This window comes from Scyliorhinus canicula, chromosome 17 (assembly GCF_902713615.1).
Source record: "Scyliorhinus canicula chromosome 17, sScyCan1.1, whole genome shotgun sequence".
In the NCBI taxonomy this organism is placed as follows: domain Eukaryota; kingdom Metazoa; phylum Chordata; class Chondrichthyes; order Carcharhiniformes; family Scyliorhinidae; genus Scyliorhinus; species Scyliorhinus canicula.
The window spans coordinates 132,313,772-132,335,316 of NC_052162.1; the positions used below are offsets into that span (position 1 = coordinate 132,313,772).

General features: G+C 46.5%; 1 protein-coding gene across 7 annotated transcripts in view; it reads left to right on the forward strand.

Annotated features, from left to right (window-relative positions):
* The window catches only part of LOC119951149 (probable G-protein coupled receptor 139), a 90,300-nt gene that overhangs the window by 36,433 nt on the left and 32,322 nt on the right, over positions 1-21,545 (forward strand). For 5 of the 7 annotated variants that reach the window (XR_005457516.1, XR_005457517.1, XR_005457515.1 and 2 more), the window contains one exon: positions 7,131-7,269. The exons of the other annotated variants lie outside the window; for them this stretch is intronic. The gene's annotated coding sequence lies outside the window, so the exon portion shown is untranslated. The remainder of the gene's footprint in view (positions 1-7,130; positions 7,270-21,545) is intronic. 7 annotated transcript variants of the gene reach the window in all.

Sequence of the window (21,545 nt, forward strand, 5' to 3'; positions counted from 1 at the left end):
TTATTTACTGATACAACAGGAGGCAGATTAGCAGAAATAATAAGATTAAAGATCCACTCACACTTTGACATGCTTTTTTCCAGAGTTAAATAGTTTGGTTACACCAGAAAAAGTGTGATATAATTCAGTGAACAGATTACACTGCACCCTCGGAAGAAGGGACAGACACACCAGTCAGCATATAGATATCTCCCTGAGAGAGAGGGGACTGAGAGACACCAGTCAGTGTACAGATATCTCCCTGAGAGAGAGAGGGGACTGAGAGACACCAGTCAGTGTGCATATATCTCCCTGAGAGAGAGGGGACTGAGAGACACCAGTCAGTGTACAGATATCTCCCTGAGAGAGAGAGGGGACTGAGAGACACCAGTCAGTGTGCATATATCTCCCTGAGAGAGAGGGGACTGAGAGACACCAGTCAGTGTACCGATATCTCCCTGAGGGAGAGAGGGGACTGAGAGACACCAGTCAGTGTACAGATATCTCCCTGAGAGAGAGGGGGGACTGAGAGACACCAGTCAGTGTACAGGTATCTCCCTGAGAGAGAGGGGACTGAGAGACACCAGTCAGTGTACAGATATCTCCCTGAGGGAGAGAGGGGACTGAGAGACACCAGTCAGTGTACAGATATCTCCCTGAGGGAGAGAGGGGACTGGGAGACACCAGTCAGTGTACAGATACCTCCCTGAGGGAGAGAGGACTGAGAGACACCAGTCAGTGTACAGATATCTCCCCGAGAGAGGGGGGACTGGGAAACACGAGTCAGTGTACAGATATCTCCCCGAGAGAGGGGGGACTGGGAAACACGAGTCAGTGTACAGATATCTCCCTGAGAGAGAGAGGGGACTGGGGGACACCAGTCAGTGTACAGATATCTCCCTGAGGGAGAAAGGGGACTGAGAGACATCAGTCAGTGTACAGATATCTCCCGGAGACAGAGTAGACTGAAATTGTTGTGGAAGGCAATGTGCTGAGGCAGTGAGATTGTGGACATGCCGGAAGGATTTGATGGGAAGGATCCTTCTCACTACCAGCCCAGTGAAAATAAATTCTGTCTTTGGGCGCATCGTCCCCATCCTGGGAATAAATTACAAACAGAGATAGTTGATCGAAGGTGGATTATAAACTCCTCACCAGTTGTCTTTCCCAAGGTCTGGACAATGAACATGACATATGTCTGGGTGTTGGGAAAGGCCCCTCCCACTGTCCTGTTCAGTGGTCAGTCTGAGAGAGGCAGCTCTTTTGATGCAGAGTTTTCAGGGACAGGACACAGACACCCAGAGAGGGTTTGGGAAACAGAAGCTCCTCAGTCAGGTGGGCAGCCAAATGATGCCCAATTCTGAGCGTCGCACTTCAGGGAAACGTGAATACCTCAGAAAGGATCCAGAGGAGGATTTTACCAGGATGTTTCTGGGGATGAGGGACTTCAGTTGTGAGAAGCCTGAAATGTTTGGACTGTGGCAGAAGGCAGAGAGTGGGGATAAAAGGGTCTTTTTCAGGATGGCAGCCGGTGACTAGTGGTGTGCCTCAGGGGTCTGTGCTGGGACCACAACTTTTCACAATATACATTAATGATTTGGAAGAAGGAACTGAAGGCATTGTTGCTATGTTTGCAGATGATACAAAGATCTGCAGAGGGACAGGTAGTATTGAGGAAGCAAGGGGGCTGCAGAAGGATTTGGACAAGCTAGGAGAGTGGGTAATGAAGTGGCAAATGAAATCCAATGTGGAAAAGTCTGAGGTTATGCACTTTGGAAGGAGGAATTTAGGCATAGACTATCGTGGCGATCCAACCACTGTATATATGTGTGCTTACAGTAGGGGGATGTATGGCCGTACCTGCATTATAGGTTTCTCCGGTAAGCCCCTGCCGGCTAGCTCCGCCCACAGGGAGCAGTATAAATATTCGTAAGTTTCACTGAGATGCCATTCTACAGCTGCCGCCTGAGGAATAGCATCTCACTGTAATAAAGCCTCTCTTGTACATCACTCGAGTCTTTGTGTACAATTGTTAGCCTTACAACTATTTTCTAAATGGGGAAATGCTGAGGAAATCAGAAGCACAAAGGGACTTGGGAGTCCTTGGTCACGATTCTCTTAAGGTTAATGTGCAGGTTCAGTCGGCAGTTAAGAAGGCAAATGCAATGTTCACATTCATGTCAAGAGGGCTAGAATACTGGACCAGGGATGTACTTCTGAGGCTGTATAAGGCTCTGGTCAAACCCCATTTGGAGTATTGTCAACAGTTTTGGGCCCCGTATCTAAAGAAGGATGTGTTGGCCTTGGAAAGGGTCCAGAGGTGGTTCACAAGAATGATCCCTGGAATGAAGAACTTGTCATATGAAGAACGGTTGAGGACTCTGGGTTTGTACTTGTTGGAGTTTAGAAGGATGAGGGGGGATCTTATTGAAACTTACAGGATACTGTGAGGCCTGAATTGAGTGGACGTGAAGATAATGGGCGGAAGTTTCCGACACCCCGAGAATCGCCCGGGGCCGGTGTCAATCCCGCCCCCGCCGTGGCCCGAATTCTCCGCCACCCGGGAATCGGCGAGGGCGGGAATCACGCCACGCCGGTTGGCGGGCCCCCTGTGGCGATTCTCCGGCCCGCGATGGGCCGAAGTCCCGCCGCTGACAGGCCGTTCCCGCCGGCGGGAATCAAAGCACACCTGGTGCCGGCGGGATTGGCGATGGGGCGGGTGCCGGGGTCCTGGGGGGGGGAGGGGGGGGGCGCCGGGCGATCTGGTCCCGGGGGGTGCCCCCACGGTGGCCTGGCCTGTGATCGGTGCACACTGATCAGCGGGCGGGCCTGCACCGTGGGGGCCACACTTTTTCTTCCGCCCCGCCATGGCCTTCACCATGGTGGGGGCGGAAGAGAACCCCCTCCGCTGTGCAGGCACCGGTATGACGTCAGCAGCCGAATTCCGCACCTTTGGGGAGGCCCAACGCCGGAGTGGTTCACGCCTCTCCGTCCCGCCGGGACCCCTGCCCCACTGGGTAGGGGAGAACCCCGGCCAATGTTTCCATTTGTAGGAAAAACTAGAACCAGAGGTCACCATCTCAGAACAAAGGGACAATCCTTCAAAACTGATATAAGGAGGAATTTCTTCAGCCAGAGGGTGGTGAATCTGTGGAACTCTTTGCCGTGGAAGGCTGTGGAGGCCAAATCACTGAGTGTCTTTAAGACAGAGATAGATAGGTTCTTGATTAACATGAAGATCAGGGGTTATGGGGAGAAGGCAGGAGAATGGGGATGAGAAAATATCAGCCGATTGGATGGCGGAGCAGACGCAATGGGCTGAGTGGCCTAATTCTGCTCCCATGTCTGTGATCTTATGTTCTCTTTGGAATCTCTGGAATTCCTTCCTTAAACCTCTCCACCTCGCTCCCCTCCTTTAAGACATTTGTTCAATCATAACTCATTGACCAAGTGTTTGGTCATTTGTCCCAATAGCCCCTCGTGTGGCCTGGTGTTAAATTTTGTTTGAGAAAGTTCCTGTGAAACATTGTGGGAGGTTTTACTGTGTTAAAGGTGCTATATAGACACAGGTTGGTGGAAATGAGAAGGTTCAGGGATGATTTGATAGACAGATGAATAAAGACAAACTATTCCCTCTCGTGAGTGACTCAATAAAGTGATTGAAAATCATTGACAAAAGATCGAGAAGGTCGAGGAGGAGAATTGTTTTCACTCCGAGAGTTGTTGGGATCTGGAATGGTCTCTGTGAAAAGATGGTGGAAGCTGATCTGATAAATAATGTTTCAAAAGGAGTTAGACAGCGACCCGCGGAGGAGGAACTGAGGGTTACAGACAAAAAGCAGGAGCGAGGGATGAAGCATGACTGCTCTGTCAAAGAGCTAGCACAGGTATGATGGGCAGAATGGCCTCCTACTGTGCTGGAAGGTTCTGGGATTCTAATTTGCAACTTGAATCAAAGTTCACCTGTGTTCCTGCTGACCTGCATTGACACCTGTGTTCCTGCTGACCTGCATTGATACCTGTGTTCCTGCTGACCTGCATTGACGCCTGTGCTCCTGCTGACCTGCATTGACGCCTGTGTTCCTGCTGACCTGCATTGACACCTGTGCTCCTGCTGACCTGCATTGACACCTGTGTTCCTGCTGACCTGCATTGACACCTGTGCTGCTGACCTGCATTGACACCTGTGTTCCTGCTGACCTGCATTGATACCTGTGCTGCTGCTGACCTGCATTGACACCTGTGTTCCTGCTGACCTGCATTGACACCTGTGTTCCTGCTGACCTGCATTGATACCTGTGTTCCTGCTGACCTGCATTGACACCTGTGCTCCTGCTGACCTGCATTGACACCTGTGTTCCTGCTGACCTGCATTGACACCTGTGTTCCTGCTGACCTGTATTGACACCTGTGTTCCTGCTGACCTGCATTGACACCTGTGTTCCTGCTGACCTGCATTGACACCTGTGTTCCTGGTGACCTGCATTGACACCTGTGCTGCTGCTGACCTGCATTGACACCTGTGTTCCTGGTGACCTGCATTGACACCTGTGCTGCTGACCTGCATTGACACCTGTGTTCCTGCTGACCTGCATTGACACCTGTGTTCCTGGTGACCTGCATTGACACCTGTGCTGCTGCTGACCTGCATTGACACCTGTGCTGCTGCTGACCTGCATTGACACCTGTGTTCCTGCTGACCTGCATTGACACCTGTGTTCCTGCTGACCTGCATTGACACCTGTGCTCCTGCTGACCTGCATTGACACCTGTGTTCCTGCTGACCTGCATTGACACCTGTGCTGCTGCTGACCTGCATTGACACCTGTGCTGCTGCTGACCTGCATTGACACCTGTGCTGCTGCTGACCTGCATTGACACCTGTGCTGCTGCTGACCTGCATTGACACCTGTGTTCCTGCTGACCTGCATTGACAGAGTTCATTTCACAAACTCAGCCCTTCCCTGGGCTCTTTCCAGCTTCGGAGTGAGGGTTGTAATGTGGCCAAGATGGGAGATAAACTGCACACAGGAATATCCCACAGACAGCAATGTCCCCAAAACAGCAATCAGATAGAATGACCAGATCATCTCAGTCATGTTGGCTGAGGGATGAATGTTGTCCCAGGACCCTGGGGAACTGTCCTGTTCCTTCATGTCCACCAGGATGGGCAGACATGTCACGATGTCCACCTCCATCTCTGTCTCACACTCTCTATGTGTATGTGTAGATCTGTTTTGTCTATATATATATATATATACAATATATATATATGCTATCATTTATCTATCTGTCTATACGTATATATGATTTCTATATGGGTTAATTATGATGAGGAACGTTGCCCATTACCGTTCCACAGTTGAGTGTCCAGTATCTGTGAGTGATTTACAGAATTGTGCAGAGGTTCACAGCCAGAAAGGATCAGCAACATTACACTGATCACCCTCTCCCCGGCCCCAACACCCACCCAGCACAGGTCAGTGGGCTGCTCACAGAACCGGTCCCCTGTCACACTCCAGATAAAACAGTGGAAACACCTTTTTAAACCGAGTCTTTATCAGCAACAAGCAGCAACGACCCACCCCAAATTAAACTCAGCCCATCAGCAATGATTGATGGAAACCGCACTCCAAATGTTCCACTGACTGGGTCAGCTCCACACACAGCAAATTGTTTCTGAGCTCAGAATGTTGTCCAGCTTCGAATAACCTCTTCCTGTCTTTTCCATCCTGTTGTCTCCTTCACTGTTTCCTCCCTCAAACCTCACTCAGTGAGGCTGGGTAGTGAAGTCTGGTCTGGGGTTCACCGAGCCCTCCCTGAGCTCGACTAACTCGTCACTGATGGGGTTTAAGGAGTGCGGGGAACTGTTCAATAACCATCGTTTCCCAGGTATATTTGACAAGAGTTGATACATTGGACAGTCTCCCTGACAGTGGGACATGGAGGGGCTCTGATTTTGTGACTGGACTCGGAATCCAGAGGCCTGGATTAATCCAGCAAATTTATAAATCCCAACAGTTTGAACATTTGGAATCATGGAGATATTTGGATATCTCAATGTGTGGGTCCAGTCCACGCTGAATCTAAACTCCCCACTGAAGCTGCCCCAGTGAGCCACACAGCCGTATCAAACCGAGATTGCAGAGGAAGATCCAACACCATCACCAGATTCTCAGGGTAACTGGGTGATGGGACTGGAAATACCAAGGCTGCTATTTCACCCACTTACCAAGAACAAGTTATTGCATTTATTGATGAGGGTGATTTTGGGGAGCTGCTGTTGTAAAATTATGTTTAATTCTAGAAATGTAACTTCAACTGATGGATAGGTTTTGGATATCAGCAGCCATCCCCAGTCCCGTTATAAACAGGTTGTTTGTGAGCACAGAACTGAAGGAAGGAGCTGAGTGAATCTCATTGTTGCTGTCGTTAGGGACAGGCTCTGATAGAGATAATCAACACTGCAGGGAACAGAAGGAGGATCCAGACACATTTCTGATGGAGATGTGAGGATTGAGGAACATTCAGGAGGTTTCTTGAACTGTGTTTAACAGCCGGAGAGTTTTTCCCCAGAGATTTTCTCCTGAGATTAAATGGAACCAGAGTTCACGACAGGGGAGAGTTTACAGAGTCTCTGACAGGAGATTAAATGGGTGGGAATCCTGGGACAGTGTGGATTATATATGGGATGTGGAAGGAGATTAAATGGGTGGGAATCCCAGGACAGTGTGGATTGTATATGGGAAGGAGATTAAATGGGTGGGAATCCCGGGACAGTGTGGATTGTATATGGGATGTGGAAGGAGATTAAATGGGTGGGAATCCCAGGATAGAGTGGATTGTATATGGGATGTGGAAGGAGATTAAATGGGTGGGAATCCCGGGACAGTGTGGATTGTATATGGGATGTGGAAGGAGATTAAATGGGTGGGAATCCCGGGACAGTGTGGATTGTATATGGGATGTGGAAGGTGCCAGATTTATGGGTTGACTGGCGTTTACAGTTCAGTGTTTCTGGGTCACAGGGTGAATTCCCTGCGTTGTTGACCAGTTAATCATCACCTTCAATCTGAGGCAATCTCCATCTACCTGATGATCCAAACTAATGTCTTTGTTTAAAGCTTTTGCCGATTTCCTCGTGATTTCAGGTGAAGAATGTCTATTTTAGAGACAGTTTTCTGATGCTCCTGTGCACGGGACAGGCAGTTCTCGAGTCGCGGAGGGAGATTGGATTTTGAGCCTCTTTTACCTTCAAACTTTCCGTCCTGTTGGTCTGGTCGCTTTTCGGTAAATATCAGAATTGTTTCTTGGTGTCGGTCACTAAATCGGAACCTCATTTCCATATGTAAAACACTGTGCTTATTCTTTTTAGTAACAGCGTTCCCTCTGGGAGGCCCCCTGTTCAGTTTAAGCGGTGCTGCTCACTCCTACAGGAAGTGGAAGGAGAAGGAAATAGAGCTGAGGTTGTGGCCAAGTTTCACACATCTGAAAACCAAGAATGAAAATATCAAACCTGTTTCTCCGAACTCGACAGCTGCACATTGAGAGATTCTGTTCCAATACAGAGAGAAATCCGAATGGGAGGAGACCATTCAGCCCCTCAATCCTGTTCTACACTTCAAATTAGACGATGGCTGATCTGTACCTGACTCTATTTTCCTGCCTTGTGTCTGGATCCTTCAATAGTCGGATTTGAACAAAACTCTGTTCATCCCAGTATTGAGTTTTTCACTGGATCCACCAGCCTCAGCATCTTTTCAGATTCGAGACTTCCTGATGTTCACTGCCCTTTGAGTGAAGAAATACTTCCTGACATCACTGGAGTGCTGAACCTGTGGCATTTGAGTGCAACAGTGAGAGTTTGCTGACTGAGGGAGTATAAAGGTTCATTTTTATTTAAAGTCTAGTATTTCTTTTATTTAGTTAATTAACTTAAAAGTTGCTGTTTGGTCCACAAGAAGGTTAATTTTGAATCAGCTTTAAGCAAGGTTCTATTTGTAGGTACTTGCAGCTGGAGTTTGTTAATTAGTTAATTGGATTAGGACAGTTTTCAGAGGCTAGAGTCACAGTCGAAATCTGAGCTAGTTATAGTGCAGACTTTGTTTGCACTGGAGTGCTGAACTTGTGGCATTTGAGTGCTACAGTGAGAGTTTGCTGACTGAGGGAGTGCTGAACGTGGTGCATTTGAGCGCTACAGTGAGAGTTTGGTGACTGAGGGAGTGCTGAACTTGTGGCATTTGAGCGCTACAGTGAGAGTTTGCTGACTGAGGGAGTGCTGAACTTGTGGCATTTGAGTGCTACAGTGAGAGTTTGGTGACTTAGGGAGTTAGGTTTGGAGGGAGTAAGGTGCTCCTTACATTTCATTTCCTATATTTATCAAAGAGCGTGAAGGGAGCCAGGAGTTTAGCGTACAACTGACTGGAAGCAGAGTCGGAGGCCGGAGGTCCAGTTGGTCTACGGGGCAGCTAATTCTGTGAAGTAAGAGGGGATGGAGGCTAGGGCAGTTGCATGCTCCTCCTGTAGGATGTGGGTGGTGAGGGATACCACTGGTGTCCCCGCTGACTATACCTGCGGGAAGTGCACCCAACTCCAGCTCCTCAGAGACCATGTTAGGGAACTGGAACTGGAGCTGGATGAACTTCGGATCATCCGGAAGGCAGAGGGGGTTATCGAGAAGAGTTACAGGGAGGTAGCCACACCCAAGGTACTGGACAAGAGTAGCTGGGTTACAGTCAGGGAAAAGAAAACTAACAGGCAGACAGTGCAGGGATCCCTCGTGCCCGTTCTCCTTCAAAACAAGTATACCATTTTGGATGCTGTTGGGGGGGATGACCTACCGGGGGAAGGCCCTAGCGTCCGGGTCTCTGGCACTGAGTCTGGCTCTAGGGCTCAGAAGGGATGGGGGGAGCATAGAAAAGCAATAGTAATCGGAGATTCAATGGTTAGGGGAATAGATAGGAGATTCTGTGGTCGCGAGCGAGACTCCCGAAAGGTATGTTGCCTCCCGGGTGCCAGGGCCAGAGATGTCTCGGATCGTGTCTTCAGGATCCTGAAGGGGGAGGGTGAGCAGCCAGAGGTCCTGGTGCACATTGGTACCAACGACGTAGGTAGGACAAGGTATGTGGAGGTAATAAACAAGTTTAGGGAGTTAGGCTGGAAGTTAAAGGCCAGGACAGACAGAGTTGTCATCTATGGTTTGTTGCCGGTGCCACGTGATAGCGAGGCTAGGAATAGGGAGAGAGTGCAGTTGAACATGTGGCTGCAGGAATAGTGTAGGAGGGAGGGCTTCAGGTATTTGGATAATTGGAGCGCATTCTGGGGAAGGTGGGACCTGTACAAGCAGGACGGGTTGCATCTGAACCAGAGGGGCACCAATATCCTGGGGGGGAGGATTTCCAGTAGTCTTCGGGAGGTTTTAAACTAATTTGGCAGGGGAATGGGAACCGGATTTGTAGTCCAGCAACTAAGGAAGCCGATATTCAGGACGCCAAAGCACGTAGTGATGCAGTGGGGAAGGTAACACTGACAAAGGGGAGTACTTGCAGGCAAGGAGATGGGTTGAAGTGTGTATACTTCAATGCAAGAAGCATCAGGAATAAGGTGGGTGAACTTAAGGCATGGATCGGTACTTGGGACTACGGTGCGGTGGCCATCACGGAAACTTGGATAGAAGAGGGGTAGAAATGATTGTTGGAGGTCCCTGGCTATAGATGTTTCAACAAGATTAGGGAGGATGGTAAAAGAGGTGGAGGGGTGGCATTGATAATTCGAGCTAGTATAACAGCTGCAGAAAGGCAGTTCGAGGGGGATCTGCCTACTGAGATAATTTGGGTTGAAGTCAGAAATAGGAAAGGAGCAGTCACCTTGTTGGGAGTTTTCTATAGGCCCCCCAATAGCAGCAGAGATGTGGAGGAACAGATTGGGAAACAGATTTTGGAAAGGCGCAGAAGTCACAGGGTAGTAGTCATGGGTGACTTCAACTTCCCAAACATTGAGTGGAAACTCTTTAGATCAAATAGTTTGGATGGGGTAGTGTTTGTGCAGTGTGTCCAGGAAGCTTTTCTAACTCAGTATGTAGATTGTCCGACCAGAGGGGAGGCCATATTGGATTTGGTACTTGGTAATGAACCAGGGCAGGTGATAGATTTGTTAGTGGGGGAGCATTTTGGAGGTAGTGACCGCAAAAGGGCAAGGTTTACAACCTTGGGGGAAGGGTAAATACAATGCTGTCAGACAAGAATTGAAGTGCATAAATTGGGAACATAGGCTGTCAGGGAAGGACACAAGTGAAATGTGGAACTTGTTCAAGGAACAGGTACTGCGTGTTTTTGATATATGTCCCTGTCAGGCAGGGAAGAGATGGTCGAGTGAGGGAACCATGGTTGACAAGAGAGGTTGAATGTCTTGTTAAGAGGAAGAAGGAGACTTATGTAAGGCTGAGGAAACAAGGTTCAGACAGGGCGCTGGAGGGATACAAGATAGCCAGGAGGGAACTGAAGAAAGGGATTAGGAGAGCTAAGAGAGGGCATGAAAAATCTTTGGCGGGTATGATCAAGGAAAACCCCAAGGCCTTTTACACATATGTGAGAAATATGAGAATGACTAGAGCGAGGGTAGGTCCGATCAAGAACAGTAGCGGGAGATTGTGTATTGAGTCTGAAGAGATAGAGGTCTTGAACAAGTATTTTTCTTCAGTATTTACAAACGAGAGGGGCCATATTGTTGGAGAGAACAGTGTGAAACAGACTGGTAAGCTCGAGGAGATACTTGTTAGGAAGGAAGATGTGTTGGGCGTTTTGAAAAACTTGAGGATAGATAAATCCCCGGGCCTGACGGGATAGAGCTGTTGGGGAGGGTTTAAACTAATGTGGCAGGGGGATGGGAACCAATGCTGGAAGTTGGAAGGTAGTAAAACAGGGACAGAAACAAAAGGAAGTAAGGGGAAAAGTGCAAGGCAGAGAAGACATAGTCAGAAATCCATAAGGGCGACAGTACAAGGTACAGTGACTGAGGGGAGCACAGTGAATAGGCCCAGTAATAACAAAAGGAATAAAACTGGAGATGTTAAGATTCAAAACAGAGGTAAAAAAAACCAACATAAGTGTACTTTACCTGAATGCTCGTAGTATTCGGAATAAAGTAAATGAGTTGGTGGCACAAATCATCGTAAATGACTATGATTTAGTGGCCATTACTGAAACATGGTTAAAGGATGGTCACGACTGGGAGTTAAATATCCGAGGGTATCAAACTATTCGGAAGGACAGAGTGGATGGTAAGGGAGGTGGTGTTGCTCTGTTATTTAAGGATGACATCCGGGCAATAGTAAGGGATGACATTGGTGCTATGGAGGATAAGGTTGAATCCATTTGGGTGGAAATCAGGAATAGTAAGGCGAAAAAGTCACTGATAGGAGTAGTCTATCGGCCACCAAATAGTAACGAGATGGTGGGGCAGGCAATAAACAAAGAAATAACTGATGCATGTAGAAATGGTACAGCAGTTATCATGGGGGATTTTAATCTACATGTCGATTGGTTTAACCAGGTCGGTCAAGGCAACCGTGAGGAGGAGTTTATAGAATGTATCCGCGATAGTTTCCTAGAACAGTATGTAATGGAACCTACGAGGGAACAAGCGGTCCTAGATCTTGTCCTGTGTAATGAGACAGGATTGATTCATGATCTCATAGTTAGGGATCCTCTCGGAAGGAGCGATCACAATATGGTGGAATTTAAAATACAGATGGAGGGTGAGAAAGTAAAATCAAATACTAGTGTTTTGTGTTTAAACAAAGGAGATTACAAGGGGATGAGAGAAGAACTAGCTAAGGTAGACTGGGAGCTAAGACTTTATGGTGGAACAGTTGAGGAACAGTGGAGAACCTTCCAAGCGATTTTTCACAGTGCTCAGCAAAGGTTTATACCAAAAAAAAGGAAGGACGGAAGAAAGAGGGAAAATCGACCGTGGATATCAAAGGAAATAAGGGAGAGTATCAAATTGAAGGAAAAAGCATATAATGCTAATTTCCAATCCACCGGGACCACCCCAGAGTCTAGTGAATTTCGGTAAATTATCACTAGTGCATCTGCAATTTCCCTAGCCATCTCTTTTAGCACTCTGGGATGCATTCCATCAGGGCCAGGAGACTTATCTACCTTTAGCCCCATTAGCTTGCCCATCACTCCCTCCTTAGTGATAACAATCCTCTCAAGGTCCTCACCTGTCATAGCCTCATTTCTATCAGTCGCTGGCATGTTATTTGTGTCTTCCACTGTGAAGACCGACCCAAAAAACCTATTCAGTTCCTCAGCCATTTCCTCATTTCCCATTAAAAAAGGAGGTAGGCAGAAAGCAGGAAATTATAGGCCAGTGAGTTTAAATTCGGTAATAGGGAAGATGCTGGAATCTATCATCAAGGAAGAAATTGCGAGGCATCTGGATAGAAATTGTCCCATTGGGCAGACGCAGCATGGGTTCGTTAAAGGCAGGTCATGCCTAACTAATTTAGTGGAATTTTTTGAGGACATTACCAGTGCAGTAGATAACGGGGAGCCGATGGATGTGGTATATCTGGATTTCCAGAAAGCCTTTGACAAGGTGCCACACAAAAGGTTGCTGCATAAGATAAAGATGCATGGCATTAAGGGTAAAGTAGTAGCATGGATAGAGGATTGGTTAATTCATAGAAAGCAAAGAGTTGGGATAAATGGGTGTTTCTCCGGTTGGCAATCAGTAGCTAGTGGTGTCCCTCAGGGATCCGTGTTGGGCCCACAATTGTTCACAATTTACATTGATGATTTGGAGTTGGGGACCAAGGGCAATGTGTCCAAGTTTGCAGATGACACTAAGATGAGTGGGAAAGCGAAAAGTGCAGAGGATGCTGGAAGTCTGCAGAGGGATTTGGATAGGTTAAGTGAATGGGCTCGGGTCTGGCAGATGGAATACAATGTTGACAAATGTGAGGTTATCCATTTTGGTAGGAATAACAGCAAACGGGATTATTATTTAAACGATAAAATATTAAAGCATGCCGCTGTTCAGAGAGACTTGGGTGTGCTAGTGCATGAGTCACAGAAGGTTGGTTTACAAGTGCAACAGGTGATTAAGAAGGCAAATGGAATTTTGTCCTTCATTGCTAGAGGGATGGAGTTTAAGACTAGGGAGGTTATGTTGCAATTGTATAAGGTGTTAGTGCGGGCACACCTGGAGTATTGTGTTCAGTTTTGGTCTCCTTACTTGAGAAAGGACGTACTGGCGCTGGAGGGTGTGCAGAGGAGATTCACTAGGTTAATCCCAGAGCTGAAGGGGTTGGATTACGAGGAGAGGTTGAGTAGACTGGGACTGTACTCGTTGGAATTTAGAAGGATGAGGGGGGGATCTTATAGAAACATTTAAAATTATGAAGGGAATAGATAGGATAGATGCGGGCAGGTTGTTTCCACTGGCGGGTGACAGCAGAACTAGGGGGCATAGCCTCAAAATAAGGGGAAGTAGATTGAGGACTGAGTTTAGGAGGAGCTTCTTCACCCAAAGGGTTGTGAATCTATGGAATTCCTTGCCCAGTGAAGCAGTTGAGGCTCCTTCATTACATGTTTTTAAGGTAAAGATAGATAGTTTTTTGAAGAATAAAGGGATTAAGGGTTATGGTGTTCGAGCCGGAAAGTGGAGCTGAGTCCACAAAAGATCAGCCACGATCTAATTGAATGGCGGAGCAGGCTCGAGGGGCCAGATGGCCTACTCCTGCTCCTAGTTCTTATGTTCTTATGTTCTTATATCCAAGGATTCTATGGCAGGCAAGAAATGAAATTGCAGAGCCGTTCGCAATGATCTTTTCGTCCTCGCTGTCAACAGGGGTGGTACCAGAGGATTGGAGAGTGGCGAATGTCGTGCCCCTGTTCAGAAAAGGGAATCGGGATAACCCTGGGAATTACAGGCCAGTTAGTCTTACTTCGGTGGTAGGCAAAGTAATGGAAAGGGTACTGAGGGATAGGATTTCTGAGCATCTGGAAAGACACTGCTTGATAAGGGACAGTCAGCACGGATTTGTGAGGGGTAGGTCTTGCCTTACAAGTCTTATTGATTTCTTTGAGGAGGTGACCAAGCATGTGGATGAAGGTAAAGCAGTGGATGTGGTGTACATGTAATGTAGTAAGGCATTTGATAAGGTTCCCCGTGGTAGGTTTATGCAGAAAATAAGGAGGCATGGGATAGTGGGAAATTTGGCCAGTTGGATAACAAACTGGCTAACCGATAGAGGAGAGTGGTGGTGGATGGCAAATATTCAGCCTGGAGCCCAGTTACCAGTGGCGTACCGCAGGGATCAGTTCTGGGTCCTCTGCTGTTTCTGATTTTCATTAACGACTTGGATGAGGGAGTTGAAGGGTGGGTCAGGAAATTTGCAGATGATACGAAGATTGGTGGAGTTGTGGATAGTGAGGAGGGCTGTTGTCAGCTTCAAAGAGACATAGATAGGATGCAGAGCTGGGCTGAGAAGTGGCAGATGTAGTTTAACCCTAACATGTGTGAGTTTGTCCATTTTGGAAGGACAAATATGAATGCGGAATACAGGGTTAACGGCAGGGTTCATGGCAATGTAGAGGAGCAGAGAGATCTTGGGGTCTATGTTCATAGATCTTTGCAAGTTGCCACTCAAGTGCATAGAGCTGTGAAGAAGGCCTATGGTGTGCTGGTGTTCATTAGCAGAGGGATTGAATTTAAGAGTCGTGAGGTGATGATGCAGCTGTACAAAACCTTGGTCAGGCCACATTTGGAGTACTGTGTGCAGTTCTGGTCACCTCATTTTAGGAAGGATGTGGAAGCTTTGGAAAAGGTGCAAAGGAGATTTACCAGGATGTTGCCTGGAATGGAGAGTAGGTCTTACGAGGAAAGGTTGAGGGTGCTAGGCCTTTTCTCATTAGAACGGAGAAGGATGAGGGGCGACTTGATAGAGGTTTATAAGATGATCAGGGGAATAGATAGAGTAGACAGTCAGAGACTTTTTCCCCGGGTGGAACACACCATTACAAGGGGACATAAATTTAAGGTAAATGGTGGAAGATATAGGGGGGATGTCAGAGGTAGGTTCTTTACCCAGAGAGTAGTGGGGGCATGGAATGCACTGCCTGTGGAAGTAGTTGAGTCGGAAACGTTAGGGACCTTCAAGCGGCTATTGGATAGGTACATGGATTAGGGTAGAATAATGGAGTGTAGATTAATTTCTTCTTCAGGGCAGCACGGTAGCATTGTGGATAGCACAATTGCTTCACAGCTCCAGGGTTCCAAGTTCGATTTCGACTTGGGTCACTGTCTGTGTGGAGTCTGCACATCCTCCCGGTGTGTGCATGGGTTTCCTCCGGGTGCTCCGGTTTCCTCCCACAGTTCAAAGATGCGCAGGTTGGGTGGATTGGCCATGATAAATTGCCCTTAGTGTCCAAAATTCTATGATTAACCTAGGACAAAAGTTCGGCACAACATCGTGGGCTGAAGGGCCTGTTCTGTGCTGTATTTCTCTATCTATCTATCTATCTATCACCCCTGAAGGGCCTGGCTCGAACTTCCAGGTTCTGCCCCCTAATTCTGGTCACCCCCATCCCCACCAGGGATAGTTTCTCTCTATAGAACCGATCAAATCTTTTATTCGGCTTCAACTGCTCGATTGGATCACCCTTTAATCTTCTATCTTCTATATTTGAGGGAATATGAGCCAAATATAACCTGTCCTCAGGATTTAACCCTTTCTGTCCGGGTTCTCCACAAGTGATCCAACCAGAGCTTTATTCAATCGGAGCACAGCGACCACCTCTTTGTATTCCAGTGTTCATCACCAGCTACTGCACATTGAGAGATTCTGTTTCAATCTGATGTGAAGATTCATTAAAACCCAAATCCTGCCTGTTGTCTCTTTCACATGAAGTAAATTTTCCACCTTGCCCCTCGTGTCGGACACGATTGGTTATTCCACATGTGGGACATTTATTTCAATCAGCTTTGTGATTGGTGTAAATGACATGCTGTATGAGTGTGACCATGGTGCACTGACCCTCCTCATCCTGTTCAACATGTCTGCAGCCTTTCACACGATTGACCACATCATCCTCCCCCAATGTCTCTTCTCCATTATCCAGCAAAGTGGGACGGCCCTCGCCTGTTTCCACTCTTCCCTGTCCAGTCATCGCCAGAGGTTCCCCTGCAATATCTTCTCTTCCTACCTCAACATCATTACCTCCGGAGTTCCCAAGATTCTCGGTCTCTCTCCGATTGACAAATATCTTAAATCTGTGTTAATAACCCTCCGGCCAATGAAATCAGTTCCTCGAGATTTACTCTGTGAAGAAACCTTGTAACATTGAACGGGCAGTTTTATTCACCCTCTCCTCAACTTCAATATGAGAACCATCCCAGCTTCTCCACACTCTCCACATCCCCCATCCCTGCCACCATTCGGAATGGGAAGACGGAAGTCACTGTCTTCAGCTCCCAACACAAACTCTGTTCTTCAGTCACTGATTCCATCTCCATCCCTGGCCACTGTCTCTGGCTGAATTGGGCCATTCACAGTCTCGGCCTCTAATCTGACTCTGAGCTGAGCATCCAAACCTCATCCTCTCCCTCACAAAGACCACCTACTTCTGACCCTCTCACATCAGCCTTCTTCAACACTTCCTCAATTTATTCACTGCTCAAACCTTCCTCTCTACTTCAATTCCCTCCAGACAACCCGATAATAATAATCTTGGTCACAAGTACGATTACATTAACATTGCAATGAAGTTACTGTGAAAGTCCCCGAGTGGCCACACTCTGGCACCTGTTCGGGTACACTGAGGGAGAATTCAGAATGTCTAATTCACCAACAGTACGTCCTTCGAGACTATTTCAATGATCTCCTGGCTGTCCGCCCATCTCCCACCCTCCATAGATTTTACACTGGCTTTCAGTCCACCAGTGCCTCCCTGTTATAATTCCCATCCAGATTTTCAAATCCCTTCATGGTCTCACCCCTCCCTATCCCTAACTTCCCGCAAGCCCCAAATCCCTGCAGGAAATCCGCGTTCCTGCAACTCCGGCCTCTTGTCCATCCGACACTTCCTTTCCTCTATCACTGGCTGCTGTACCTTCAGTTGATGAGGCTCTAAGTGCTGGAATTCACACTGGACCCCTCTGTCTCTCCAGAGTTCAGACCTTCTTTAACACTGTCCTTAAAAACTACCGCTTCATTAATCTTCTGCTCACCGTCCTGTGAATAAAACCTTCTTGATCCTCTGCCCCACCGGGAAAACGGGGCTGGTGGGATGGAGAATCCCGCTGCAGGCGGGGGAGGCAGCGTGCGGGAAAACGGGGCTGGTGGGATGGGGAATCCCGCTGCAGGCGGGGGAGGCAGCGTGCGGGAAAACGGGGCTGGTGGGACGGAGAATCCCGCTGCAGGCGGGGAGGCAGCGTGCGGGAAAACGGGGCTGGTGGGATGGAGAATCCCGCTGCAGGCGGGGAATGCAGCGCGCGGGAAAACGGGGCTGATGGGATGGAGAATCCCGCCCGCTATATCCTGTAATCCCTGGATTGTGGCCCTGGGGGCTGCTTGCAGTCCCAGTCATGTCCACTGGAGCTCCTAATGCAGGGAGTGGAGAGCTGCCACGCAGTCAGGTTGGCTGGCAGCTCTATGAGGTGGGATATCCTCTCTAATGAGGGGCTGAAGTCCCACCTCCAGTCAGTTAACCCTTGTTGAAATGTTAACTGGCTGCAGGGCAGGCAGTATTAGCGGGAATGTGTTCTCCACCAACTCTTCAGATGGCAGGAAGGGAAACATCTCATTCCTAAAACCCCTGGTCATAAAGCCATTACAGGGGGAGAAGGAAGCCATTCAGCCCATTGAGACCACACCATCGCTCAGTAACACATACTAGTCAGTCCCATTCTCCCGCTCTCTCCCCGTATCTCTACAAGATCATTTCCCCCAAACCCAATTATATGCCATCTGGAGTCACAAAATCTGAAATTTCCTTCGCCCTTTCAGATAAAGGCAACTATCAGTAAATCCAATTTGGAAATAAAAGTGGATTGTCCCACTTTCTCAAGGCAATCCTCCAAACGTGGGATAGGGTAATAGTTCCCTATCCGGAAGAGTCCGTTCTTGTAACTGCATTCACCTTTCGATAGTCCACACACAACCATTGGGTACCGTCTGGTTTAGGTACCATCACTATGGGTGAGCTCCATTGGCTGCAACCCACTTCAATTATGCCATTTTTCAGCATACTCTCAATCTCTCTGTTAACCTGTGCCAATTTGAAAGGATTAAGTCTATATGGATGTTGTTTGATAGGAACAGCATTTCCCACATCTATATCGTGTACAGCCATTTTAGTACTTCCCAATTTATCTCTATAAACTTGCCCATGTGATATCAATAACTCTTTCAGGTCAGTTCGTTTTTCCTCTGGAAGGTAACTTAACAATTCATCCCAATTTTTAAGAACATCCTCATTTTCCAATTTAATTTGAGGTATGTCAAGTTCACAGTCATCTGGATTTGGTTCGTCACTTTGAGTTAGAATCATTAAAATTTCCTTTTTCTCTCCTTCCCTTTCAAAGTACCTTTTAAGCATATTCACACGACACACTCGGTGTGTCTTCCTTCTATCTGGTGTTTTTACCACATAATTCACCTCACTTAATTTCTTTTCAATCTGATACGGTCCACAAAACCAAGCTTTTAAAGGTTCACCTACCACTGGTAACAACACTAAAACTTTATCCCCACTGTCAAAACTGCGAACTTTGGATTTGTTGTCCGCTACCCATTTCATCACATTTTGTGCAACTTTCAAATGTTGTCCATCCAATTCACCTGCTCTATTTAATCATTCCCTAAAATTTGGCACGTAATCCAATCGTGTAATTTCCGATTTCTCACTCACCAATTTTTCTTTAATCAATTTAAGTGGTCCTCTTACCCCATGACCAAAAATTAGTTCAAAAGGACTAAATTTGGTAGACTCATTAGGTGCATCCCTAATTGCAAACAATACGAATGGGATTCCTTTATCCCAATCCTCTGGACAATCTTGACCATACGCCCTCAAGATTGTCTTTAATGTCTGATGCCACCTTTCTAACCCTCCCTGCGATTCTGGATGGTACGCAGTTGATTTAAATTGATTTATTCCTAAGCTATCCATAACTTCTTTGAACAACTTTGAAGTAAAATTCGATCCTTGATCCGATTGAATTTCTGTGGGTAGTCCATATCTAGTAAAGAATTTAAGTAACTCCACAATCCTTTTAGCTGTAATATTACGTACTGGAATCGCCTCTGGAAACCTAGTAGACACATCCATTATAGTCAAAAGGTATTGATTCCCACTTTTTGTTTTAGGAAGCGGTCCTACACAATCGATTAGGACCCATGTAAAAGGTTCCTCAAATGCTGGAATGGGTATTAAGGGCGCTGGTTTTATCACTGTTGAGGTTTCCCTATCACTTTCACATGTATGACATGATTGACAAAATTTGACTACATCTTTATGTAGTCCAGGCCAATAAAAATGTTTCTGGATTTTAGCTTGAGTTTTCCTTATTCCCAAATGACCTCCCACTGGTACCTCATGTGCAACTCGCAACACCTCCTTTCTATACCCTACCGGCAATACTACTTGATGAACTTCTGCCCACTTTTCATCTGCCTGCATATGTACAGGTCTCCATTTTCTCATCAAGGCATCACTTTTACGGTAATAACACTCCTGGTATACCCTCAGATTCCTCTTCCGTATATGCTTTCTGATATATCCGTTTTATTTCTACATCTTTCTGTTGTAACTCTGCCAATTTTCCTGAACTAAAAATATCCGCCTCATCCTCCACCTGTTCTTGTTCTTTTTCAACCATCTGACCAAAAATCGTTTCTGATAATTGCACTTCAACTTCATCTTCACTCTTTGATTTCTCCTGTTGTCTTAACTTGTGACTTTGCGACCGGGTTACTACACAATCCGGAAAAATTCAACCCTTCAGTTTTCTGATTTTCCACTGGCTTATCAACCACAGTAGGCATCACTCCCACCTGTGATTCAGCTATATCATTACCCAATATAAACTGTATTCCTGGACAAGATCGTTTATCTATTACTCCTACTACCACTTCACCACTCTTCCCTGGACTTTCCAACCTTACCTTATATAATGGAACGCTACTCCTCTCACCCTGAATTCCACATATCACCACCTTTTCTGGCAACATTCTTCCCAAACTACATAATTCCTCATCTCTTACCATTAAAGATTGACTAGCCCCTGTATCTCTTAAAATTGTGAATTCTTTACCTGCTCCTCCTGATACACACGAGTAAACTTTACCTACACAAGTATATTCTTTAAAGACATCTGGCACCGTCTTAACAATTACTTCTTGAACAGGCTGTACAATCGTTTGCACCTCCTTCACTTCCCTTGGGCTTTCCTTTCCCACTCCAAGAAATCCCACTGTCTTATCCTGTCTTATCGTGTTTGAAACAAACCTGTTGGACTTTAACCTGGTGTTGTAAGACTTCTTACTGTTATCCTGTTTTATCACATCTGCCTTTCCAGTGCTTTTCTTCAAGCCCCAACACTCTGACTTTACATGACCTAGTTTATTACAGTGAAAACATTTGAAACTTTTCATTTCTTTTCCACCCTCTTGGGTTTATTTTTTAATCTAAGGTATCCACTCTCTTTGTTGTCTCCCATCAGATCATCTTTACCTTTACCACTTGATTATTTCTCATGTCCCCAGTTTCTGTCCCTCACCGGCTGAAACTGATGTCGGAAACCAATCTTTGATTTATGAACTAATTCACAATCATCTGTCATTTCTGCTGCTAATCTCACAGTTTTAACCCTCTGTGTTCCACATGAGTTCTCACTACATCAGTAATTGAATTTTTAAACTCCTCCAAAAGTATAATTTCTCTGAGAGCTTCATACGTTTGATCTATTTTCAAAGCCCTTATCCACCTATCAAAATGACTCTGTTTGAGCCTTTCAAACTCCATGTATGATTGACCAAATTCTTTCCTTAAATTTCTAAACCTTTGTCTTTAAGCTTCAGGCACTAGCTCATATGCACTTAAGATGGATTTCTTCACCTTCTCATACGTTCCAGATACCTCCTCCAGTAGTGATGCAAACATTTCATAAGCTCTACCTACCAGCTTTGTTTGAATCAGTAACACCCACATGTCCTGTGGCCATTTCACTTGTTTAGCCACCTTCTCAAATGAAATGAAAAAGGCTTCCACTTCCTTCTCATCAAACTTTGGCAATGCTTGGACATATTTAAATAGATTCCCACCAAGCCTTCAACTATGATGCTCCTTACTATCCTCATCACTATCATCCAACTGTACGTTTCCCTTTATGTCTGCCAATTTTAATTGACTTTCATGTTTCATAGCCATTTTCTGAATTTCAAACTCCCTCTCTTTATCTTTTTCCCTGATCTGTATCTCCCTTTCTTTTTCTTTTTGTTCTGCTCGGGCTATTCTTTCTTTTCTTCTTTCTTCTCTCTCCTTTTCTTTTTCCCC